General features: G+C 38.1%; 1 long non-coding RNA gene across 2 annotated transcripts in view; it reads right to left on the bottom strand.

Moving 5' to 3' along the window:
- Positions 1-6109: 6109 nt before the first annotated feature.
- The window catches only part of LOC132482092 (uncharacterized), a 53132-nt gene continuing 32151 nt past the window's right edge, over positions 6110-27090 (bottom strand). For both annotated transcript variants that reach the window (XR_009530871.1, XR_009530870.1), the window contains 2 exons: positions 6620-6836; positions 6110-6237 (listed from right to left, as the gene is read on the bottom strand). This is a non-coding gene — a long non-coding RNA (uncharacterized LOC132482092). The remainder of the gene's footprint in view (positions 6238-6619; positions 6837-27090) is intronic.

The following is a 27090-nucleotide window of genomic DNA, read 5'->3' on the forward strand; positions in this document are numbered from 1 at the left end:
CCAAAGGCAGACAAAACCCTGAAGTTCTATAGTCAGTGCCTTCTCCTTTTTCCCCTGACAGTTCTAACAGCTCTTTTCTTTCTCTTTTTTCTTTTTCTTTCTCCCTTTCTCTCTCTCTCAATCTCCCTTCCCTCCCTCCCTCCCTTCCTTCCTTTCTTCTTTCTGTCTTTCCCCCCTCCCTCTCCCTTCCTCTATGTCTCTGTCTCTCTTTCTTTCTGAGTTCCTCTCATTTTTCTTCTATAAGGCAGCTTCACCCCCTCTCCCTTCCAATTATACATTAACATTAAATTTACCTTCATAACCTCTATTGGTAAAGGTTTTTCTGGGAATCTACATTCAGACAGTTGAAGTCTTTCTTGTCGGCTTGAACTCCAGGAAAAGAATCAAAGGTGCATTGCATATTAAAAAGAATAATGAAAATTCATGTCAACATGTCAGTAAAAAGCCCATGAAAGTAAGACCACACAGCATGTTGTTTATTAATATACCAGTTGAGTAAAAATGTGAAATCTGTCAACTAGAGCAGCAGAAAATGAGAAGTCTCAGTTAGTATTCAGAAGAGTGAACTCTTCATTGAGTTAATTAATTCTTGCATTTCTTTCTGGAAATGCAGGAGTCAGAATTTTCACAACGGTTTTCATTCTATTCCGCAGATCTGTAACACACCCCCTTATCCTGTTGTTTCAGAAATAACTTTGCTATTATTTAAATGTCATCAGTGGATACCTCTTGATCTCATTTTCCCCTCCTCTTTATATAATTCTTTCTTCCACACAGCTCCAAACACAAACCTTCAGCATACATACCAATCAAAGTCTGTTTTCCTTTTTTTATTTTGAGCTGCCTGGAGATGGTATTACAAAGGACATAATTTTTATGCTTTAAAGAACAATAAGATTATTCAGGACCAAAGTAGAGGCATTTATTTTCTTATCTTCAGTTGATTTCAATCAAAAGAATTGTCAAATGTAAGGCTGAAGGAAAATGAACATATAGTACTTATGATGTCCTATTTCTTTCTCTAGTAACAATCATTTTTAGGGTTTTCAGGTCATAAAAAACAACTAAAGCAACCAACAAAACAACCATGATTGCCCAATAAATCTCTAGGTAGTTGCATGTTTTTATTTCTTGAGATTTATTGGCTCTAAATTCACTTTATCATCATTGAGTTCTGTTGGGCTTAAGTGGGTAATTCTGGTGATTTAGGGCACTTGTTTGTTCACCTAGTAGAGATCAAATACTTGTAACATTAATTAATTTATACATTTTGATCAGTTTTAGATGCACCTGTGGGTCCTCTGTTCACAATGGGGGGGGGATATTTCTGCTCTGATTCTGTGCTCAGAAGTGTAATTTTTTAAATTTATTTTATTTTTTTTAAATTAGTTTCTGCTTTATAACAAAGTGAATCAGTCATACATATACATCTGTTCCCACATCCCTTCCCTCATGCATCTCCCTCCCTCCCACCCTCCCCATCCCACCCTTCCAGGCGGTCACAAAGCACCGAGCTGATCTCCCTGTGCTCTGCGGCTGCTCTCAGAAGTTTAATTGACAAAGAATAAAAATCAGAAGGAAGGTTCTGAGCAAAATTGCAAAAGTTGTTTTGAACTTTGGCTGCCTCACTTGTAACTGCTCCAGAAAATCCATGACATATAGTTACTATAATTATAAACTATTGACAGCCATTAGAGCAGTTTATAATTTTTAATCATTCATTAAGAAAAACATAATTACTATACCCCTATTATTAGACAAGCTTTGTATTAAACTGTTGGTTTAAAATACAGGCTCTATCTGCAAGGTATTCATAGGGCTTTTATTTTTAATCTTTTAGTCATGTTCAAAAGCATCATAGTTGAGGTCCTGAAGCTGAAAATAACAGGATATGAATGGATCCCCATTCTATCTTATTGTTTCTTATAAGCTAAATTCTGAATAGACAGCGATAAAACTTCCTCCAGATACTTGTAGTACAGAAGCCCAAATTCATTGGGTATAATCACTGTAGATGACATAGAGATGGTTTTATCCTCAGAGAAAGCAATTTGTCAAGCATCATTTTATGAGGTAAAACTATAAAAAATAAAGAAAAAGATAATTTTTATTCTTACTGCCATTATCTTATGTCAAGTACTCATCATTCCCCACTGATGCTAACTGAATATCTCTTAATAAGTCTTAACCCCTTAAATCCATCCTCTACACTACATACAGAGGGAGCTGTCTACAAATACAAATCATATCACTTCATTCCCTGAACAAAAAAATATGGTTTGTTAACTGTATCATTCAGATTAGATTCTGAAGACAGTATTTACATCCCTTAATCCACTAGTCTTGATGTACTTTTAAAAAAATCTCATCTCCAACTACAGCCCTCTACACACTCAAGCCCCAGCCACACTGCCCTCAAAGTTTAACAAGCATGCAATATATGCTCACATCTCCATGTCTTTACTCATGGCTACTCGCAGAACCTGAAATACATTTCCCACCTAACAAAATTCATTTTATTCACTGAAGCTCCCCTCAACTCCACATTATTAAACTCATGCCGATTCTCTCAGCTGAAATTAACTACACTTTTGTAAATACCACCCCCCCAAGCACTTTGTTTAAACCCTTGTTATAGCATGTATCAATAGATCATTCTAGTAGATGCAGATTGAAGCAGCATCCTATATCTTCTTGAGTGAGTTGCACGAGCTTGTGTTTTTCTAAGAATTGGTCCATTTCTGGTTTAGTTTTGTTTTCGTTACTTAAAATAGGAATTGTTGACGATCAGTCAGAGGCAGACACAGCATAACACCACGGAGAGGTGCAGGAAACTGAGAGAGATTTATTATACACACAACTCCTAAAGGAGAGAGGCACAGTATGCCAAACAGGTGGCCATATGAGAGGAGCTCCAAGGGAGCAGGATCAACCAAGCAGGTGGAGTGCCAAGAGAGAGTGCCCATGAGCAAGTGCTCCTATGTTGGGTGCATATATATTTATAATTGTTATATCTTCTTCTTGGATTGACCCCTTGATCATTATGTAGTGTCCTTCCTTGTCTCTTGTAACATTATTTTAAAGTCTATTTTATCTGATATGAGTATTGCTACTCCATCTTTCTTTTGATTTCCATTTGCATGGAATATCTTTTTCCATCCCCTCACTTTCAGTCTGTTTGTGTCCCTAGGTCTGAAGTGGGTCTCTTGTAGACAGCATATATATGGGTCTTGTTTTTGTATCCATTCAGCCAGTCTGTGTCTTTTGGTGGGAGCATTTAATCCATTTACATTTAAGGTAATTATCGATATGTAGGTTCCTATTCCCTTTTTCTTAATTGTTTTTAGTTTGTTATTGTAGGTCTTTTCCTTCTCTTGTGTTTCTTGCCTAGAGAAGTTCCTTTAGCAGTTGTTGTAAAGCTGGTTTGGTGATGCTGAACTCTCTCAGCTTTTGCTTGTCTGTAAAGGTTTTAATTTCTCCATCAAATCTGAATGAGATCCTTGCTGGGTAGAGTAATCTTGGTTGTAGTTTTTTCCCCTTCATGACTTTAAATATGTCATGCCAGTCCCTTCTGGCTTGCAGAGTTTCTGCTGAAAGATCAGCTGTTAACCTTATGGGGATTCCCTTGTGTGTTATTTGTTGTTTTTCCCTTGCTGCTTTTAATATGTTTTCTTTGTATTTAATTTTTGATAGTTTGATTAATATGTGTCTTGGCGTGTTTCTCCTTGGATTTATCCTGTATGGGACTCTCTGTGCTTCCTGGACTTGATTAACTTTTTCCATTTCCATATTAGGGACGTTTTCAACTATAATCTCTTCAAATATTTTCTCAGTCCCTTTCTTTTTCTCTTCTTCTTCTGGGACCCCTATAATTCGAATGTTGGTGCATTTAATGTTGTCCCAGAGGTCTCTGAGACTGTCCTCAGTTCTTTTCATTCTTTTTTCTTTATTCTGCTCTGCAGTAGTTATTTCCACTATTTTATCTTCCAGGTCACTTATCCGGTCCTCTGCCTCAGTTATTCTGCTATTGATCCCATCTAGAGTATTTTTAATTTCATTTATTGTGTTGTTCATCATTGCTTGTTTCCTCTTTAGTTCTTCTAGGTCCTTGTTAAATGTTTCTTGCATTTTCTCTATTCTATTTCCAAGATTTTGGATCATCTTTAATATCATTATTCTGAATTCTTTTTCAGGTGGACTGCCTATTTCCTCTTCATTTGTTAGGTCTGGTGGGTTTTTACCTTGCTCCTTCATCTGCTGTGTGTTTTTCTGTCTTTTCATTTTGCTTATCTTACTGTGTTTGGGGTCTCCTTTTCGCAGGCTGCAGGTTCATAGTTCCCGTTGTTTTTGGTGTCTGTCCCCAGTGGCTAAGGTTGGTTCAGTGGGTTGTGTAGGCTTCCTGGTGAAGGGGACTAGTGCCTGTGTTCTGGTGGATGAGGCTGGATCTTGTCTTTCTGGTGGGCAGGTCCACATCTGGTGGTGTGTTTTGGGGTGTCTGTGGCCTTATTATGATTTTAGGCAGCCTCTCTGCTAATGGATGGGGCTGTGTTCCTATCTTGCTAGTTGTTTGGCATAGGGTGTCCAGCACTGTAGCTTGCTGGTCGTTGAGTGAAGCTGGGTGTTGGTGTTGAGATGGAGATCTCTGGGAGATTTTTGCCATTTGATATTACATGAGGCTGGGAGGTCTCTTGTGCACCAGCATCCTGAACTTGGCTCTCCCACCTCAGGGGCACAGCCCTGATGCCTGGCTGGAGCACCAAGAGACTGTCCTCCACGCAGCTCAGAATAAAAGGGAGAAAAAATAGAAAGAAAGAAAGAAAGAAAGAGGATAAAATAAAATAAAGTACGATAAAATAAAGTTATTAAAATAAAAAATAATTATTAAGAAAAAAAATTTTAAAGTAAAAAAGAAAAACGGATGGATAGAACCCTAGGACAAATGGTGAAAGCAAAGCTATACAGTCAAATACTCACACAGAAGCATACACACTCACAAAAAGAAGAAAAGGGGAAAAAATCATCTATCTTGCTCCCAAAGTCCACCTCCTTAATTTGGGATGATTCGTTGTCTATTCAGGTATTCCACAGATGCAGGGTACATCAATTTGCTTGTGGAGCTTTAATCCGCTGCTTCTGAGGCTGCTGGGAGAGATTTCCCTTTCTCTTCTTTGTTCTCACAGCTCCCGGGACTCAGCTTTGGATTTGGCCCCGCCTCTGTGTGTAGGTCGCCTGAGGGCATCTGTTCTTTGCTCAGACAGGATGGGGTTAAAGGAGCCGCTGATTCGGGGGCTCTGGCTCACTCCGGCCGGGGGGAGGGAGGGGTACGGAGGCAGGGCAAACCTGCGGCGGCAGAGGCCGGCGTGACGTTGCACCAGCCTGAGGTGTGCCGTGCATTCTCCCGGGGAAGTTGTCCCTGGATCCCGGGACCCTGGCAGTGGCGGGCTGCACAGGGTCCCGGAAGGGGAGGTGGGGATAGTGACCTGTGCTCGCACACAGGCTTCTTGTTGGTGGCAGCAGCAGCCTTAGCATCTCATGCCCGTCTCTGGGGTCCGCACTGATAGCCGCGGCTTGCGCCGGTCTCTGGAGCTCCTTTAAGCAGTGCTCTTAATCCCCTCTCCTAGCGCACCAGGAAACAAAGAGGGAAGAAAAAGTCTCTTGCCTCTTCACCAGCTCCAGACATTTTCCCTGACTCCCTCCCGTCTAGCCGTGGTGCACTAGCCCCCTTCAGGCTGCGTTCATGCTGCCAACCCCAGTCCTCTCCCTGGGATCTGACTGAAGCCCGAGCCTCAGCTCCCAGCCCCGCCCGCCCCAGCGAGTGAGCAGACAAGTCTCTCTGGCTGGTGAGTGCAGGTCAGCACTGATCCTCTGTGTGGGAATCTCTCCGCTTTGCCCTCCACACCCCTGTTGCTGAGCTCTCCTCCGCGGCTCTGAAGCTCCCCCCATCCGCCACCCGCAGTCTCTGCCCACCAAGGGGCTTCCTAGTGTGTGGAAACCTTTCCTCTTTCACAGCTCCGTCCCACTGGTGCAGGTCCTGTCCCTATCCTTTTGTCTCTGTTTATTCTTTTTTCTTTTGCCCTACCCAGGTACGTGGGGAGTTTCTTGCCTTTTGGGAGGTCTGAGGTCTTCTGCCAGCATTCAGTAGGTGTTCTGTAGGAGTTGTTCCATGTGTAGATGTATTTCTGATGTATCTGTCGGGAGGAAGGTGATCTCCGCGTCCTACTCTTCTGCCATCTTCTCCTGTCAGTCAGAAAAAAGACTTATAAAGCAAGGCAACATCAGTGAAAAATGACACAATATCAAATATTCTAACAGACACATAATTGGATTGCCAGAGGAGTGGGGTAGAAATATATTTGAAGAAATAATGGCTGAAAATTTTCCAAATTTTTGAGAAATAGGAACCCACAAATCTACTAAGACTATTAAACGGCTGCCAAGAAGATTAAACATAAAGAAAACCAGTCAAAGGTACATCATATTCAAGTTGCTGAAAACCAATGTTAAAGAGAAAATCTTATAATCATCCAGAGGTAAAAAGCATGTTTCATACAGAAAACAATGATCAAACTTTGAACATACTTTTTTTTTTCAGAAACTCTGTAAGACAATAGAATCACACCTTTAAAATGCTATGAGGGGGCTTCCCTGGTGGCGCAGTGGTTGAGAGTCCGCCTGCCGATGCAGGGGAGATGCAGGGGACACGGGTTCGTGCCCCGGTCCGCGAAGATCCCACGTGCCGCGGAGCGGTTGGGCCCGTGAGCCATGGCCACTGAGCCTGCGTGTCTGGAGCTTGTGCTCCGCAATGGGAAAGGCCACAGCAGTGAGAGGCCCGCGTACTGCAAAAAAAAAAAAAAATGCTATGAGGAAAAAAAAGGATATCTAAAATTCTATATACAAAGAAAATATATTTCTAATGTGAAATAAAAACAAAAATGAAAAAATTTGATCTCAGTGGACTGGCAGTATAAGATATGCTTAAAGGAACTTTTTCACACAGAAGGAAAATGATACCAGATGGAAGCACAGATATACAGAAGAAAATGCAAAGCATAAAAAAGAAGTATGTGAGTAAATATGAGAGGCGTTTTTTTTTCATTTTTGACTTCTTTAAGACATAATTACTTAAAAATATTAACAATTAACAATACATTGAGAGGTTTATCACAAATAAAGAAATGAGATGTATGACAGCAGTAACACATTAGTACAGAGGAAGGAAGAGGGCGAATGGAAGCCTACTTTTGAAAGGCTCTTATATTTGACATGAAGTAATATAGTATTATTTGAAGTTAGACAATGGTAAGGGAAAGATATATGTTGTAAAACTTAGAGCAATGACTAAAAGAGTAAAACACAGATGGTTAGTTAATAAGCCAAATGTGGAGATGAATAGAATCCTAAATAAGTTGGTTATTCCAAATGAAGGCTGAAAATAGAAAAGGGAATAAAGAAGAGATGAATCAAAAGCAACGTTGGAAAACTTACACTACTTAATTTCAGCATTTACTGAAAGTTACAGTAATGATACTGGCATAAAAATAGAAATACGGATAAATGTAATAGACTACAGAGTTCAGGACATTTATGGTCAATTTATTTTTGACAAAGGTGCCAAGGTAAATCAATAGGGGAAGGAAAGTCTTTTTAATAACTGGTGTTGAAACAATTGGCTATCCATATGAAAATAAAATAACTTTAATGATTACCTAACACCATATGCTAAAGTTATCTCAAATGTATCCTAAACCTTAATGTAAAAGCTCAAATTATAAAACTTCTGGATGAAAACATAGGAGAAAATCTTATTAGGGTAGGAAAAGTTTTCTTAAACAGGATTCAAAATGTAGGAACTTTGAAAGATAACTTGATAAATTGGACTTCATCAAAATGCAAAACTTTTGGTTTTCAAAAAACACATATTGAAAAGATAAACCCTAAAACACAATACTTACATCTGACAAAAGACCTGTATCTAACACATATAATCTTACACCTCAATAATAGGAAGATAAACTCATGATAACAGCTAAAATAAAAAAAGGAATGGCAATGACAAGTGCTGAAGAATATGGAGCAAATGGAACTCCCATGCTGATGGTGGGAGCATAAAATAATACAACCACTTTTGAAAACAGTTTGACAGCTCCTTACAAGTACATCCCAGCAATTCTACTCTTAAGGAATCTACCCCAAAGCAATGAACTATGTATTCACACAAAGACCTGAACATGAATGTTCATGGAATCTTTGCTCATCCTAGCCAAAATCTGTGAACCAGCCAAATATCCATCAACTGGTGAATGGATTGGCAAGTAATGATCTAGATGACATGGAATACTACTGAGAAAAAAAAGGAGTGACTGACACACAAAATAATATGAATGGATCTTGAAAGCATTATGCTAAGGGAAAGGAACCAGATAAAAACAAATATATATTCTATGATTCTATATTATATATAAACACTGGGAAAGTCCAAGTTTAATCTATAGTCACAGAAAGAACAGTGATTACCTGGGCTGGGAGTCAGAGAAGGGTAATGACTGGGAAGGGGCACCAGGCAATCTGTGATTATGGAAACACTGTATATCTTGTTTGTGGAAATATATATATATATATATATATATATATATATATATATATATATACATACCTCAAACTGTAATCTTAAAATGGGTACATAATTTGTAAATAAATAATCTCTTAATAATGCTGATTAAGAAAAAGATGGTTTCTTAAAAATGAAAAATAAAACAGTATTTTATTGTCCTCTGTAATATTGTGGCTTTTCCCATTAATAAGAATGATCTATATATTTTCTGCTCTTTGAGGGACACTGATTATTCCTGCTCCTCCATTTACATTGGATCACATGACTTTACCCAGAACTAGACAATCTGAAACAATGACAGTATTTAGAAAAGGAATTTTAACATACACAGCACAGCCATTTAGGCATGCTGCAGGTTTACACAAATTCAAAAAGCACATAAAATAAGGAAGGAAGGAATAAAGGAGGAAAGGAAGAAGGAAGAAATCACGGTAGAAAACAGAGAACTTCAGGAGTCATAAGTCTCTGATCTAATCCTGGCTCCACAATTGGCTTAGTCTGGGCTGTTATAACAAAATACCACAGACTAGGTAGCTTATAAGCAACAAAAATTTATTTCTCACAATTCTGGAGGCTATAAGTCTGAGATCAGGATACCAGCATGATTGGATGAGGGCCCTCTTCCAGGTCGCAAACTCCTCATTGTATTGTCACATGGTAGAAGGGGCTAGGGTGTTCTGTGGGGTCTCTTTTATATGAGCACTAATTCTATTCATGGGGACTCCACCTTCATGACTTAGGCACCTCCCAGAGGCCCCATTTTCCCATACCATCATATGGGGCATTAGGATTTCAACATATGAATTCTGGGGGACACAAACATTCAGACCATAGCAAACATCAAATATTTTCTCGCTTGAATTTAACCGTTTTTCCTCTCCATGTCTCAGTTTCCCTACTTGTAAAAGATCAGAGTGTAGAGGTGGACTCAATCATTTCTAATTTCTATGCTTCTACATTTTATATGTCTAAAAAATGATGTATACATTCAAATCCAATCAAACAAATTGACTTATTTGGTTATATATTCTACTACAGTTAGATTAGAACCCAGGGGAATACGCTCTGGAATCAGACTTGCTGGGTATGAATCCCTGCCCTGCCACAGTTTTGTTGTGTGACCTGGAATAAATTACTTCACCTTAGTTTCTTTATCAGTAATACAGAGACAAATATAAAGTATCACACAGCTGTATCCCATGGCTGTAGGGCTGATGAAATGAGATGATGCGTGTAAAATGCTTAGCATTGTGCTTGGCACACTGGACAGTCCTCAACAAACTCTTGGTATCATGCAGTCAGTCAGATGGTAGGCTTTGTGACTCTAGTGCCACACCTTATTATAAATACTCAAAGAAAGGCTAATCACAAAGGACGGTCCCTGAGAACACCATTAGTTTGGTCCAACTATAGAACAATATACACAAACTTATATCTTTTTTAAACATTTATAAGAAGGCAGTCTAGGTGGTTAGTTTCCTATTTGTCAAAGATTCTTTTTTAAAGTTTTTTTTGGAGTATAGTTGATTTACAATGTTGTGTTAGTTTCTGCTGTACAGCAAAGTGAATCAGTTATACATATACATACATCCACTCTTTTTTAGATTCTTTTCCCATATAGGACATTACAGAGTGTTGAGTAGAGTTCCGTGTGCTATAGAGTAAGCCCTTATTAGTTATCTAATTTATGTAAGAGATTATTTTCCATGCTCTGCTCTGCCTCCTTTTCAGTGATGTCCTTATTAGGGGGGTCAGGCATCTTCCATAAAACAGCTTTCATTTTAATGGAGCTAGTTGATGCTCACATGGAAAATTGAAAACACTCCATTGTGTGGTCGTCAGTAGATTCATTTAATGATCTGGAACACAAGTAGGTCAATAGAACATATAACTTTGCTGTTGGCTTGTAATTTTCTGCTGATGCTTTTTAGCATGGCATCTTCTCAGCTTTCTTCATGAAAAATAAGGATAGGTTGTTCAAGGCATCAAGGGAGAAATGGCTGTCAGTTATGTCTATAATATACAAACTGGTATTTTTAATGTTTCTTGGAAATATTGGGCATTTTTTTCCAAAGTGTTGACTAAGAAAAAATTATTTTGTTTAAGAAAAAATTTGATTTAAAATTATTTGTCCTGGATTCATTAATCAAGTCCTAGATACAACAGCCTTAAAATAAAGCCAAGAGGGTGGAGTCAAGATGGTGGTGTGGGAAGACGCAGAGTTCACATCTCCCCAAATTAGGGCACCTGCTGGATGCTGATGTGGGGACCACAACACCCAAGGAGACAGGAAGAATTCCCAAGCGAACAGGTAGGACGTGTGCGGACTAAGGGGAGAGGAGAAGTGGAGGCCGGACAGGACCAGTGCCCCTGAGGTGTGGCTGGTGGGGAGAGGTGTTCCCATGCTTGGAGGGACCCTCAGGTGCTCAGATCAGGGGGTAGCGGGCCCAGCTTTTCCCCTGCCCAATTGGCTGGGGAAGTCTGCCCAGCTCTTGGGACGGGTCCTAGGTCCTCAGAGGTCCCCTCCGGGCTGTGTTGGTCCTGGGGGCATAGGAGAGAGGCCAGGAGAGAACAGGAGAGGCAGGCGGGAGGGGCCCTCCAGGGCCAGAGGAGCGGGAAAGGAGCAGAGGATTTGTGCCCTGCTCACTTGAGCACAGGGTGTCTGCTGAGCTCCCAGTCTGATCTCCCACCCTCCAAAGCCCTCTCCAGGCTGCGTGGGTCCTGGGGGCATAGAAGGGAGGCTGGGGAGATCAGGAGAGGCAGGCAATAGGGACCCTCCAGAACTGGAGGAGCAGAGGGCGTTTGCCCCACCCACTCGAACCCAGAAAGCCTTCTGGGGTCCCAAGTGGGATTCCCTGCCCTCTGAGACCAGAGGTGGAGGCACGCCTGGGCCCCTTCTGTTCTGCTGAGCCTAAGAAATCAGGCTCCCTGACTTCAGACTATACTACAAAGCTACAGTAATCAAGACAGTATGGTACCGGCATGAAAAGAGAAATATAGATCAATGGTACAGGATAGAAACCCCAGAGATAAACCTTCGCACATATGGTCACCTAATTTATGACAAAGGAGGCAAGAACATACAATGGAGAAAGGACAGCCTCTTCAATAAGTGGTGCTGGGAAAACTGGACAGCTACACGTAAAAGAATGAAATTAGAACACTCCTTAACACCATACACAAAAATAAATCCAAATGGATTAAAGACCTAAATGTAAGACCAGACACTATAAAACTCTTAGAGGAAAACACAGGCAGAACACTCTATGACATAAATCACAGCAAGATCTCTTTTGACCCACCTCCTAGAGAAATGGAAATAAAAACAAAAATAAACAAATGGGACCTAATTATACTTAAAGGCTTTTGCACATCAAAGGAAACCATAAACAAGATGAAAAGACAACCCTCAGAATGGGAGAAAATATTTGCAAATGAAGCAACTGAAAAAGGCTTAATCTCCAAAATTTACAAGCAGCTCAATTTCAAAAAACAAAAAACCCAATCCAAAAATGGGCAGAAGACCTAAATAGACATTTCTCCAAAGAAGATATACAGATTGCCAACAAACACATGAAAGGATGCTCAACATCACTAATCATTAGAGAAATGCAAATCCAAACTACAGTGAGGTGTCACCTCACACCGGTCAGAATGGCCATTATCAAAAAATCTAGAAACAATAAATGCTGGAAAGGGTGTGGTGAAAAAGGAACACTCCTGCACTGCTGGTGGGAATGTAAATTGATACAGACATTAGAGATCAGTATGGAGCTTCCTTAAAAAACTAAAAATAGAACTACCATATGACCCAGCAATCCCTCTACTGGGCATATACCCTGAGAAAACCATAATTCAAAAAGAGTCATGTACCACAATGTTCACTGCAGCTCTATTTACAATAGCCAGGACATGGAAGCAACCTAAGTGTCCATCGACAGATGAATGGATAAAGAAGATGTGGCACATATATACAATGGAATATTCCTCAGCCATAAAAAGAAGCAAAATTGAGTTATTTGTAGTGAGGTGGATGGACCTAGAGAATGTCATACAGAGTGAAGTAAGTCAGAAAGAGAAAAAACAAATACCATATGCTAACACATATATATGGAATCTAAAAACAAAAAAAAGGTTCTGAAGAACCTAGGGGCAGGATAGGAACAAAGATGCAGGTGTAGAGAATGGATCTGAGGACATGGGGAGGGGAAAGGGTAAGCTGGGATGAAGTGAGAGAGTGGCATGGACTTATATATACATTACCAAATGTAAGATAGACAGCTAGTGGGAAGCAGCCGCATAGCATTGGGAGATCAGCTCAGTGCTTTGTGACCACCTAGAGGGGTGGGATAGGGAGAGTGGGAGGGAGACTCAAGAGGGAGGAGATATGGGGATGTATGTATATGTACAGCTGATTCACTTTGTTATAAAGCAGAAACTAACACACCATTGTAAAGCAATTACATGCCAATAAAGATCTATTAAAAAAATAACAACAACAAAGCCAATTCAGAGACAATGAGGAATGTTTCTCTCTTTCCCCAGAAACAAAGGTGTGAAATTAACAATGCCTCTGCACTTCTGTCACCCTTCTATCACCATGAAGTCCTCATTGCCTTCAGGATGCATCCAGAGAACTTAACCACACCTCAGACATTTGTCTTCTTTGATCTCCTCTGTTTTCGGCCCCTATCTTCCCCAAACTGACAACTCTTGCAATTCACCTTTTCCTCAAAGATTTTTCTAAGTGCATTTTTGCCAATATATTGCTCTCAAAATGCCTTAACCCAAAATGATATAACAATTTTTGGCAGTAGGGCAAAACTTTATGAAGGCTGGGGACATTTCTCTGTGCTTATTTTTTCTTGACAGAGATGATTGAAACTGGAATGTTTTGAAGATAACTTTTTCTTTCCCCTAATAGTTTCCCTGAAATATTCTCTGGTAATATTAAAGGATTAAAGAAAAATAAGACATTTACTCTTCTGGTTGAGTTCTGGAAATATTCCTTATGAGTGATGATCTGTATAGCTTGCAGAAAGCATTTAGTCAACTGCATTTCTACATAAAGATTACAAGCCTAGGATAAAGACATGCTAAATAAACAACAGAGAGAAAGTTGGCTACAGTGTCTGTGATAGTGCCTGTTCAATCCCCTGCTTCTGAAGATGGTTCTATGATAAGAAACAGCATAAAGCAGACATTAGGAGCCCTGACTCTGACACTAACTCACCATGTGATCCTGGAGCAAGTCTTTTCCACCCCCTGAGCATCCATTCCCTTATATACAAAATGAGGTAGTGACGAAAGTGTTCCTTTTTTTTTTTTTTTTTACAATTTTTATTGGAGTGTAGTTGATTTACAATGTTGGTTTTGTTTCAGGTATACAGCAAAGTGAATCAGCTATACATATACATATATCTACTCTTTTTTAGATTCTTTTCCTATAAAGATCATTGCAGAGTATTGAGTAGATTTCCCTGTGCTATACAGTAGGTCCTTATTAGTTATTTATTTTATTTATAGTAGTGTGTTTTCTACATCTGTGACTCTATTTGTATTTTATAAATAAGTTCATTTGTACCGTTCTTTTTAGATTCCACATATAAGTGATATCATATGATATTTGTCTTTCGCTGTCTGACTTACTTCAGTTTTCTACCAGTTTTGAAATATCATGACGGTAACTATTACTGCCCGTGATTATGCTTAGTTTCTGAATCCTGAAGAATCCAGTTTATTTTGGTTGGATACTCAAGGTCATGCCCCAGTCAGCTTCTTGACAACAGCAGTGATTTCCTCTACCCTCATAGAAATCTCCTTGAAATAACTATTAGGCCTCCATCTCTTTCAGCTGCCAAACTGGCTTCCTCTGCTGTCCAGCCTCAGTTGGTGTTATTTTCCTAGTTATGCTTCACCTCTTTCCAAATAAGCTTTGAAGAAGGCTTAACCCACTTTATCCTGGTTTCCCACCATTTCCTGACTCACTGGTTTTGTCCCACACATCGGATTCCTATTATATTTTCCCCCTCTACTTTGCTCCTGTTCAATTATTATCTTGCTTCTTAGTCATAACTATGTACATCCATAAACTTGCACACATGACTTGTATAGGATGGATCCTATTGGCAGCAAAAAGAGTACAATCAATATATACTTGGGGGGAGAACTACAAAAGATCTTTACTAAGCTCTTTCCTTATGAATCCTTCTTTTGGTGTCTTACCTCTTTTTCAACAAGATGTGAATCCTTCTCTAGAGACTCCTAGAGAAAAAGACTTTGAATTGGCTGTATTGTTGGTATTTTCTTTAAAAAATGAAATGAAATATCCAGGAGGCTGGGGATTATCAGTTGTCTTGAGTGGTGTGTTATTTTGAATAAACCAATATCAGTGGATGGAAATTTTATGATTCTCTGTACTCCAGGGTATTATAAAATAGAAATACCATGTCACTCAAGACTTTCAAGTTACAAAGTTGCTCTTATTTTTTTGCTTCCCTTCCATTTGTAGTTTTAATGTAACTTGAGAGAAGGGCCTAAAGATAGAGCAATTAGATTTTTACCTTCTCCTCAACCACTATTTTCCACTGAATGCTAATCAGCCCTTAATAAGCCCTTTCTCTCCCCCCACCCCCAGCTTTAAATTTGAAACCAAATACTGCTGCTTTTCAAGCACTGGTGTCTATGCCTTATAGTACCGTCTCCTTAACTCCAAAGGAATTGATATTGTCAACAATTTGGTCAGTATATATAGCCAGAAAAATCAGGACAACCCACATAACCATAACCACTTGCTAGGATCACTGTATTATAGGTGAAGACTATGGCTTCCCCACTGTCCTATATCTCTCTTAGTGGGTCTAGGCAAATGATAGAGAAAGGACATAGATCCACTCATTCATATGCCTTCATTCATAGGAGACCACTGATACCTATTATTTCTGCCTATAATAATGATTGACACTTACCAAGCACTTAATCTGCAACAAGCACTGTTTTAATTTTTTTTAATTGAAGTATAGTTGATTTACAATGTTGTGTTAATTTCCGGTGTACAGCAAAGTGATTCATTTATACACACACACACACACACACACATATATATATATATACATTTTTTCATATTCTTTTCCATTGAATATAGTTCCCTGTGCTATACAGTGGACCTTGTTGTTTATCTATTTTATATACAGTAGTTTGTATCTGCTAATCCCAAACTCCTATTCTTCCCCACCCCCTTTTCCCCTTTGGTAACCATAAGTTTGTTTTCTATGTCCATGAGTCTGTTTCTGTTTGGTAAATAAGTTCATTTGTGTCATATTTTAGATTCCACATATAAGTGATATTATATGGTATTTGTCTTTCTCATTCTGACTTACTTCACTTAGTATGATAATCTCTAGGTCCATCCATGTTGCTGCAAATGTCATGATTTCATTCTCTTTTATGGCTGAATAGTATTCCATTGTGTATATGTACCATATCTTCTTTATCCATTCATCTATTGATGGACATTTAGGTTGCTTCCAAGTTTTGGCTCTTGTAAATAGGACAAGCACTGTTTTAAATGCTCTACATGCATTATCTAATTTAATCTCTTTCCCTGGATTATTCAATAAGTGCTATTTTTGTCTTTATATTAAAAATGGGGAAATTAAAGTACAAGGAAGTTAAGTAACTTGCAAGGTCACAGAGTTAGCAACTGACAGACTCATGATTTGAACACAGCAGCCTGGCCCCAACATTAAACATATCCTTACAGGAAATATGGATGTTCTCTGGTGCTTATAGGAGTCTGGACAGAATTGGTCCTTTTGAAGGATGAAATAGGCAGCCTTCTAGCTGATGTAAATGAGGGAGTCCAGAAATATTCCCTCCAAGTCTAAAATTGTCTCCTCACCACCCAAGTACAATTCTTGGATGTATATATGATTTTTTAACTTTGAATACGGTGAGTAAAGCTGCTTTTAAAGCCAGGATTTTACCCAGGAATGGTATTATATTAAGCCATCGCCATCCATTACCAAGTTGGTGTTCATCAAATGTATTCATCAAATTAAGGAACACTCATATAACACTAATCTAATAGAGAGCAAAGGACACAGAATATGGTTCCCAAACTGTGCACCAAGGTACCCCAGGAAGACACAGTGAACTTCACAGGGGTGTTGTGGGATATTTTAAAATTTAAAGGGGAAGAGTATGATATTTGACATATGTCAGACACCACATGGACTATTAGCTCAAGATATTTCACAGTCTCAACACTAGACTGTACTACACTATTTTTGACAACATCATGCATTTGCTAAATTGGAATTTGGGCAGTTCCTGTATTTAAAAAGCAAATGCCATGTAAAAACCATTGTGGAACAGGAAATGGTGATGTCCAATTTGATTCTAAAAATTTAAGAAGTTGTACAGGCACATGTATCCCATTAGTAAGTAATTATGATTATTTGAGAATAAAATTAAAATATTTTTTCTTCCAATTTATGTGTATAATTTTTTATTAGCCACTAGGTTGTTAGGACATACATACTTACTGATTTGTTTGCAATTAACTATTTAATATATTGAAATAGTCTTTTGGACTTGGGGCTCAATGAATACTATTACTGAGACATTAAAAGATCTGTGAACAGAGAAATTTGGGGAACCTCTGCAAAAAGATTATATCATATATTTATTTTTTGGGAAGGGGGTAGAAATCAGGACAGCCTTATGTTTAGGCTGGTAGGTGGTGCACCACGAAAGTACTGGGCATCTGAATGGGAGGAAAGTATTACCAAAAGGACATGGAGCCATTCTGAAAGAAAACTGTAGACACAAACACCCCATGAGTCTGTTAGACATCAAACTCTGAGGATAAGGCCCATGTGAATCTAATTCTCCTGTGGTTTCTCGGTTCCCAGTATATTATCTGGCAGGGCAAATATTTTCTGAAAGAACAATGAATGAAATCAACTTGTAGCATTACCACAATAGTTCAGTTTGTCCAGCTGGCAAATAAAGTCAATAATTGAACTCATTCTCTCTAGCAATCTAAAATGGAAAGATTTTATTTGATTATATCACAACTCACCTACAGACACTACTCTCTCTTTTTTTTTTTTTTTTTGCGATACGCGGGCCTCTCACCGCTGTGGCCTCTCCCATTGCAGAGCACAGGCTCCAGATGTGCAGGCTCAGCAGCCATGGCTCACGGGCCCAGCCGCTCCGCGGCATGTGGGATCTTCCCAGACCCGGGCACGAACCCGTGTCCCCTGCATTGGCAGGTGGACTCTCAACCACTGTGCCACCAGGGAAGCCCCAGACACTACTCTCTTAGGCAACAATGACTACTTTTTGGGAGTTAGCAGCACCCCTATACTGATACTACTTCCCATCTAAGCTGGAGGTACATAAATAACTCTGCTGGGAACTAAATTCAGTATCAGGCTCAAGCTTTGATGAATTAGGAACACTGATGTTAGGTACATCTACCATTGATTCATTGAAACTTTCTTGCCTTGGTTAACTGTAAGTATAATTAAGGGTTCTTACCTCAGTCTTTACATGCTGATCAATGGTTTTTAGCTTATTTCTGACCCCTGGTGATTTGGGGAGCCATATTATTCACACTTGAGAAATACAAAGGAATAAAAGCAAATTTCCTCAATCTAATATAAAGTATTTAAGAAAAACCTATACAACAGGTCAGACATTATGGTGAAATGCTGGTAGTATTTGCTTTAAGATCAGGAACAGGATAGTATAACTCACTACCAGAATTTCTATTAACTGTGGGCCAGAGATCCTAGCAGTGAGGAAACAATAAAAAACCCAAAAAGTGTAAGTTTTGGAAAGTTTGAAACAAAAATTTATTTACACGTGATAAAAATGGTCTATGTAGAAAACTGAAGTAACCACAGATAAATTATCAGAACTATTTTAGGAAAATAAGATTGCTGTATGTAATAGTAAAACATTAAATTTCATTTCTATATACCAACATAAAAAAATTAGAAAATACAGTTTAAAATGAAACAACTCATAAGAGAAACTTTAAACAATAAGTTTCATTTTCTGCTTCTAGCATGATGAAATGACATGGAGTAGTCCCTCCTAAAAAACTAGAAAATTGGGCAAAACATTATAAAACTGTTCACAGATATTAGACAATAGAACGTGAATGACTGTGGTCCTAGATAGAAGGGAAAACAATGAGATGATTTCTGTAATCCCCTTGGCTCCCTTCCTGGAGGCACTTTCTGGACCAAAAGTATGAGGAGGAAAAACTGAGCAGAGAACAGAGATCTTATTAATTTGAGAAGATAGATACTGGCATTTGGAAAGGCTGAAGTGTCTAAAATTGGTGAACAAGAGAAAACTATTCAAAAAAAAAGTTCTAGAATATTCATAGGTGACCCCTTGAGTTTGTTGCAGAATATCAAGACATCCACGAGGAAGGTGAAAACCCTGGTAAAGGAAACTAAGATAGCTCTAAAATGAACAATTTCCAGAGCTTTCCCAGGGCTGTGAGAGATTCTAATTCTAAGCAACCAGGATGAAGTGTTGTTGTCGTGCACCTAAATAATGCAGTAGAATCCCATAAGAGTCACACCTTAGCAATACAACTAAACTAGCCCTAGAGTGCCACTCTAGACCCATGCCACAAAGCCTAAAACAGGCTTCAAAAGAATCAAGCTGATCCAAAAGTACATTTAATGCCAGTCATAACACAATCCAACACTGACTAAGGCAAGATAAAAATTTCCAGTACTTGGCAATGTAAACTTCACCCTGTTCAAGCATCCAATCCATATTAATAGACATGTGAAGAAGAAGGAAAATGTGACCTATAATTTGAATGGAAATAAGTCAGTCAGAAAAGACCCAGAAATTAGAGAGATGATGGAATTTACAGACAAACATTTTAAACGGATGTTATAAATACGTCCAAGGAATTAAAGAAACACATGAAAATAATTAGGAGAGAAATCAGTGCTATGAACAGATTTTCTAGAGCTGAATGATATATTATTTAGAATAAAAAATTCACTGGTTGAGAAAAGCAGCAAGCTAAATACTGAGGATAAAGGATAGACTCTTTAATACCCAGAAATAGAAACTATCCAAACTTAGCTACAGTGAGAGATAATAATGAACAAAGTTAACAGAGTATCAGGGAATCTGGCTAACATGTATAACTGGAATATCAGAAGTGAAAGAGAGCAAAAAAAAAAGTTAGAATGGCTGCAATTTTCCAAGTTTGATGAAAAGTAAAAACACACATCTAAGACTCTCAGCAAGTATCAAGTAGAAAAAAACAGAAAACAAACAAAAGAAACAGATCCTGATCAAACAACTGAAAACCAGTAGCAAAGAGAAAATCATTTAATCAACCAAAGAAAAGATGCACAATACAGAAATAAAAATTTCTAAAAGACTGCAGATATTTGATTAGGAAAAAAATACATGCCAGAAGACAGTGAGACTTTTGGTATAAATGCTGAGAGAAGAAACAAACATGTTAGCCTAGAATTCTATGCCAGTGAAAATACTCTCAAAAAAAAACAGGCAAAATAAAACTAAAAGAAAAAGAAAGTCAAAAAAAAACCAGAGATAATTCAGTATAAATGTTCATTCATTACAAAAAAATAGTTTAAGGAAGTTCTTCAGGTCAAAGGAAAAAAATTACACCAGATCAAAATTTAAAACTCAATAAAAGAATATAGAGCAATAAACATGGAAAATATATGGGCAAACATAAGAGTTACTTTTATCATTAACTTACTACCTGAAACAACAAATAAACCACCCAAAGCATATTAAAATTAGTTTTCCAAACACTGGATATTGGGCAATGGTGAACAGTGATCCTCAAGATTCAGGGAACAAATAATTTGTTCTATAATATTGCCTAAGTGTAATAGGGAAGAACAAATCTGACTCCATATTGGACCTGTTTCTTTTACTTTAACCTTTGTATTCTATTGCTTTTGCTACAAATTAATCACTAAAATGATGTTGCCTATAGCGTAAAGTATACATAATGGCCCATCTCCAGGAACCCTGCCTCCCATGCCCGAGTGTTAAGTTAAAATACCTTTGTTTAAGCTCACAGGAAACATCCTGACCAAGCCCACCTGTGAATGGCTGGAGGAAAGAAGAAATTAACACATCCCCTATGGACTGTGGCCAGAATCAGGAAATATTTACAACAACTTACCACCTTTTTTACTTTACCTCCTCACCTCCCCACTCTTTGCTCTATAAAAGAAACCAGCATCCAAACCTGGGAAAATGGTTCTTTGGGACACTAGTCCACCATATTCTTGGTCTGCTGCCTTTCCAAGTAAAGTTGCTTTTCCTTGCTCCAACAACTTGTCTCTCAATTTATTGGCCTGTCATGTGGCAAGCAGTAGGAGCTCAGACTTGGTAACATAAATACTTCCTGGAATAAATCCCCAGGCTACAGCATAGGATGGGGAGGTGGGGCTCAGGTGGAATATCATAGTCTCCCTGAGTTGAGGAGATAGAGTTGGAAGTCTGGGGAGGCCAGAGTCACGAGAGTTCAAAGTGAAACATAGTGATGAAGAGAGAACTGCACAAAGAGAGAACTTGGAGATCTGTAAAGCAATATCCTAGAGTATTTAGCTGAGTACTGATGAGTGCATAGGTCTGAGATATCTACCTGAGGCTATGGAAAGAATCACATAGAAGAATTACAGGAAACAATTCCTAGAGCTTATAGAAGTCTAGGCATAAAGCCTGTTCCCAGCGTACAAAGTCAATAGTCTCATAACTTAGAGCACTGGGTAGCATACTCAGAAGTTTTTACCTCATTAGCAGGAAAAATTAAACACTAGATTAAACACTGCCCTAGTATCACCTAACAAAGATAAAACTAATATCCAAAAGGATCAAACTTTTTCCATGTAACTCAGTATGTCTCAGAACAAAGCTCAAGAATATTTTTAATAATGTGAACATATCCATCAGTAAACAAGATAAAGTTCACAATGCCTGTTATCTAATCAAAATTAAGAGGCATGCAAAGAATAAGGAACATAGTAACATAATGACAAGAAACATTTATCAGTCATAAATGACCCTGAACTGAAATATTGTAGATTTAGTACTCAAGGACATTAAAATAGTCATTATTACAGTATTCCATATTTGCAAGAAGCTAGGGGAAAATTGAATATACTGTGTTGCACAAAGACATGGAAGATATAAATAGGTCCTAATAGAATTCCTACAGATAAAAATCCCAATATCTAAGATAAAAAATACACTGAATGGTATTTACAGCAGAGCAGACATTGCAGAATAAATGATTAGTGAATGTCAATGCTACAGTAGAAACTATCTGAAATGAAGCACAGAGAGGAAAAGTGAATAGGGCACAAGTACACTATAAAAAAGAAAATCAAGCTCTGTGGGGAGTCCCTGAAGGAGAGGAAAAAGTGAGAAAATATAAAGAATATTTGAGGAAGCAATGGCTATTTTCAAAATTTGATGAAAATAATTCACTTTGCAGTTTAAAGAAACTCAATGAACTCTAAGCACAAGGAAAATGAAGAAAATGACTCTAAGATATGTTATAATCCAATTACTTAAAACCATCAATAAATAGAAAATCTTAAAAGGTTTTAGAGGAAAGACAAACCTTATTATCTATACCTGAACAAACATAAGAATACAGTACATTTCTTATGGAAAATAATGAAGCTAGAACACCGTGGAGCATAATTTCTTTACTCAGCAAAAATATCTTTCAAAAATGAAGGTGAAGAAACTAGAGGGGAAAGAAACTTCCAGAATAGCTGAGTGAGGAGCTTGGCAAATCCTGTCCTGAAAAAGCAACAATGAAAATGGGCAAAATTATTTTTAAAAAATTCAAAGACTCAGGCTTTTAACAATTTGAGAAGTGTTTATTCAAGAAAATTTATTGAATCTTGATAAGAACAGTGGAAGTTTATGGTGTTTTAATCTGGAGGTGCTCCCCTCACAACCATTCCCCTACCTCCATGTTGCAGAAATACTTCCCCAGGCAATGAGTGGCTAACGTTATTTGGAGCAGAGTGTAGAAAATTCTAGATCCGGTGGTGTTGTCTTCCAGCTGAGGCCTCAAGTACAATGGAGCAGAGAAAAGAAATCCCCACTTTTCCCCTGTCTGAATTCCTGACCCATGAAATCGATGAGTCATGATAAATGATTGTTTTACATCATAAATGTTGGGCTCATTTGTCACACAGCCATACTAACTGGAAGATATTTGTAACATGGACATGGGATGCTGCCATAAAACAAAAACCTAATATGGCAGTGTTTTTTTTTTTTTTTTTTTTTTTTTTTTTTTTTTTTATTTATTTATTTATTTTTAAAATTTATTTATTTTTTTTATTTTACAAATTTAATCAGTTATACATATACATACGTTCCCATATCCCCACCCTTTTGCGTCTCCCTCCCACCCTCCCTATCCCACCCCTCCAGGCGGTCACAAAGAACCGAGCTGATCTCCCTGTGCTATGCGGCTGCTTCCCACTAGCTATCTACCTTACATTTGGTAGTGTATATATGTCCATGCCGCTCTTTCACTTTGTCACAGCTTACCCTTCCCCCTCCCCATATCCTCAAGTCCATGCTCTAGTAGGTCTGTGTCTTTATTCCTGTCTTACCCCTATGTTCTTGATGACATTTTTTTCTTAAATTCCATATATATGTGTCAGCATACAGTATTTGTCTTTCTCTTTCTGACTTACTTCACTCTGTATGACAGACTCTAGGTCCATCCACCTCATTACAAATAGCTCAATTTCATTTCTTTTTATGGCTGAGTAATATTCCATTGTATATATGTGCCACATCTTCTTTACCCATTCATCCGATGATGGACACTTAGGTTGTTTCCATCTCCGGGCTATTGTAAATAGGGCTGCTATGAACATTTTGGTACATGTCTCTTTTTGTATTATGGTTTTCTCAGGGTATATGCCCAGTAGTGGGATTGCTGGGTCATATGGTAGTTCTATTTGTAGTTTTTTAAGGAACCTCCATACCGTTCTCCATAGTGGCTGTACCAATTCACATTCCCACCAGCAGTGCAAGAGTGTTCCCTTTTTTCCACACCCTCTCCAGCATTTATTGTTTCTAGATTTTTTGATGATGGCCATTCTGACTGGTGTGAGATGATATCTCATTGTAGTTTTGATTTGCATTTCTCTAATGAGTAAAGATGTTGAGCATCCTTTCATGTGTTTGTTGGCTGTCTGTATATCTTCTGTGGAGAAATGTCTATTTAGGTCTTCTGCCCATTTTTGGATTGGGTTGTTTGTTTTTTTGCTATTGAGCTGCATGAGCTGCTTATAAATTTTGGAGATTAATCCTTTGTCAGTTGCTTCATTTGCAAATATTTTCTCCCATTCTGAGGGTTGTCTTTTGGTCTTGTTTATGGTTTCCTTTGCTGTGCAAAAGCTTTGAAGTTTCATTAGGTCCCATGTGTTTATTTTTGTCTTTATTTCCATTTCTCTAGGAGGTGAGTCAAAAAGGATCTTGCTGTGATTTATGTCATAGAGTGTTCTGCCTATGTTTTCCTCTAGGAGTTTGATAGTGTCTGGCCTTACATTTAGGTCTTTAATCCATTTTGAGCTAATTTTTGTGTATGGTGTTAGGGAGTGATCTAATCTCATACTTTTACATGTCCCTGTCCAGTTTTCCCAGCACCACTTATTGAAGAGACTGTCCTTTCTCCACTGTACATTCCTGCCTCCTTTATCAAAGATAAGGTGACCATATGTCCGTGGGTTTATCTCTGGGCTTTCTATCCTGTTCCATTGATCTATCTTTCTGTTTTTGTGCCAGTACCATACTGTCTTGATTACTGTAGCTTTGTAGTATAGTCTGAAGTCAGGGAGCCTGATTCCTCCAGCTCCATTTTTCGTTCTCAAGATTGCTTTGGCTATTCGGGGTCTTTTGTGTTTCCATACAAATTGTGAAATTTTTTGTTCTAGTTCTGTGAAAAATGCCATTGGTAGTTTGATAGGGATTGCATTGAATCTGTAGATTGCTTTGGGTAGTAGAGTCATTTTCACAATGTTGATTCTTCCAATCCAAGAACATGGTACATCTCTCCATCTATTTGTATCCTCTTTAATTTCTTTCATCAGTGTCTTATAATTTTCTGCATACAGGTCTTTTGTCTCCTTAGGTAGGTTTATTCCTAGATATTTTATTCTTTTTGTTGCAATGGTAAATGGGAGTGTTTCCTTGATTTCACGTTCAGATTTTTCATCATTAGTATATAGGAATGCCAGAGATTTCTGTGCATTAATTTTGTATCCTGCAACTTTACCAAATTCATTGATTAGCTCTAGTAGTTTTCTGGTAGCATCTTTAGGATTCTCTATGTATAGTATCATGTCATCTGCAAACAGTGACAGCTTTACTTCTTCTTTTCCCATTTGGATTCCTTTTATTTCTTTTTCTTCTCTGATTGCTGTGGCTAAAACTTCCAAAACTATGTTGAATAAGAGTGGTGAGAGTGGGCAACCTTGTCTTGTTCCTGATCTTAGTGGAAATGGTTTCAGTTTTTCACCATTGAGGACGATGCTGGCTGTGGGTTTGTCATATATGGCCTTTATTATGTTGAGGAAAGTTCCCTCTATGCCTACTTTCTGCAGGGTTTTTATCATAAATGGGTGTTGAATTTTGTCAAAAGCTTTCTCTGCATCTATTGAGATGATCATATGGTTTTTCTCCTTCAGTTTGTTAATATGGTGTATCACATTGATTGATTTGCGTATATTGAAGAATCCTTGCATTCCTGGAATAAACCCCACTTGATCATGGTGTATGATCCTTTTAATGTGCTGTTGGATTCTGTTTGCTAGTATTTTGTTGAGGATTTTTGCATCTATGTTCATCAGTGATATTGGCCTGTAGTTTTCTTTCTTTGTGACATCCTTGTCTGGTTTTGGTATCAAGGTGATGGTGGCCTCGTAGAATGAGTTTGGGAGTGTTCCTCCCTCTGCTATATTTTGGAAGAGTTTCAGAAGGATAGGTGTTAGCTCTTCTCTAAATGCTTGATAGAATTCCCCTGTGAAGCCATCTGGTCCTGGGCTTTTGTTTGTTGGAAGATTTTTTATCACAGTTTCAATTTCAGTGCTTGTGATTGGTCTGTTCATATTTTCTATTTCTTCCTGATTCAGTCTTGGCAGGTTGTGCATTTCTAAGAATTTGTCCATTTCTTCCAGGTTGTCCATTTTATTGGCATAGAGTTGCTTATAGTAATCTCTCATGATCTTTTGTATTTCTGCAGTGTCAGTTGTTACTTCTCCTTTTTCATTTCTAATTCTATTGATTTGAGTCTTCTCCCTTTTTTTCTTGATGAGTCTGGCTAATGGTTTATCAATTTTGTTTATCTTCTCAAAGAACCAGCTTTTAGTTTTATTGATCTTTGCTATCGTTTCCTTCATTTCTTTTTCATTTATTTCTGATCTGATTTTTATGATTTCTTTCCTTCTGCTAACTTTGGGATGTTTTTGTTCTTCTTTCTCTAATTGCTTTAGGTGCAAGGTTAGGTTGTTTATTCGAGATATTTCCTGTTTCTTAAGGTGGGATTGTATTGCCATAAACTTCCCTCTTAGAACTGCTTTTGCTGCATCCCATAGGTTTTGGGTCGTCGTGTCTCCATTGTCATTTGTTTCTAGGTATTTTTTAATTTCCTCTTTGATTTCTTCAGTGATCACTTCGTTATTAAGTAGTGTATTGTTTAGCCTCCATGTGTTTGTATGTTTTACAGCTCTTTTCCTGTAATTGATATCTAGTCTCATAGCATTGTGGTCGGAAAAGATACTTGATACAATTTCAATTTTCTTAAATTTACCAAGGCTTGATTTGTGACCCAAGATATGATCTATCCTGGAGAATGTTCCATGAGCACTTGAGAAAAATGTGTATTCTGTTGTTTTTGGATGGAATGTCCTATAAATATCAATTAAGTCCATCTTGTTTAACGTATCATTTAAAGCTTGTGTTTCCTTATTTATTTTCATTTTGGATGACCTGTCCATTGGTGAAAGTGGGGTGTTAAAGTCCCCTACTATGATTGTGTTACTGTCGATTTCTCCTTTTATGGCTGTTAATATTTCCCTTATGTATTGAGGTGCTCCTATGTTTGGTGCATAAATATTTACAATTGTTATATCTTCTTCTTGGATTGATCCCTTGATCATTATGTAGTGTCCTTCTTTGTCTCTTCTAGTAGTCTTTATTTTAAAGTCTATTTTGTCTGATATGAGAATTGCTACTCCAGCTTTCTTTTGGTTTCCATTTGCATGGAATATCTTTTTCCATCCCCTTACTTTCAGTCTGTATGTGTCTCTAGGTCTGAAGTGGGTCTCTTGTAGACAGCATATATATGGGTCTTGTTTTTGTATCCATTCAGCCAGTCTGTGTCTTTTGGTGGGAGCATTTAGTCCATT

Source organism: Mesoplodon densirostris, chromosome X (genome assembly GCF_025265405.1).
Source record: "Mesoplodon densirostris isolate mMesDen1 chromosome X, mMesDen1 primary haplotype, whole genome shotgun sequence".
NCBI lineage: Eukaryota > Metazoa > Chordata > Mammalia > Artiodactyla > Ziphiidae > Mesoplodon > Mesoplodon densirostris.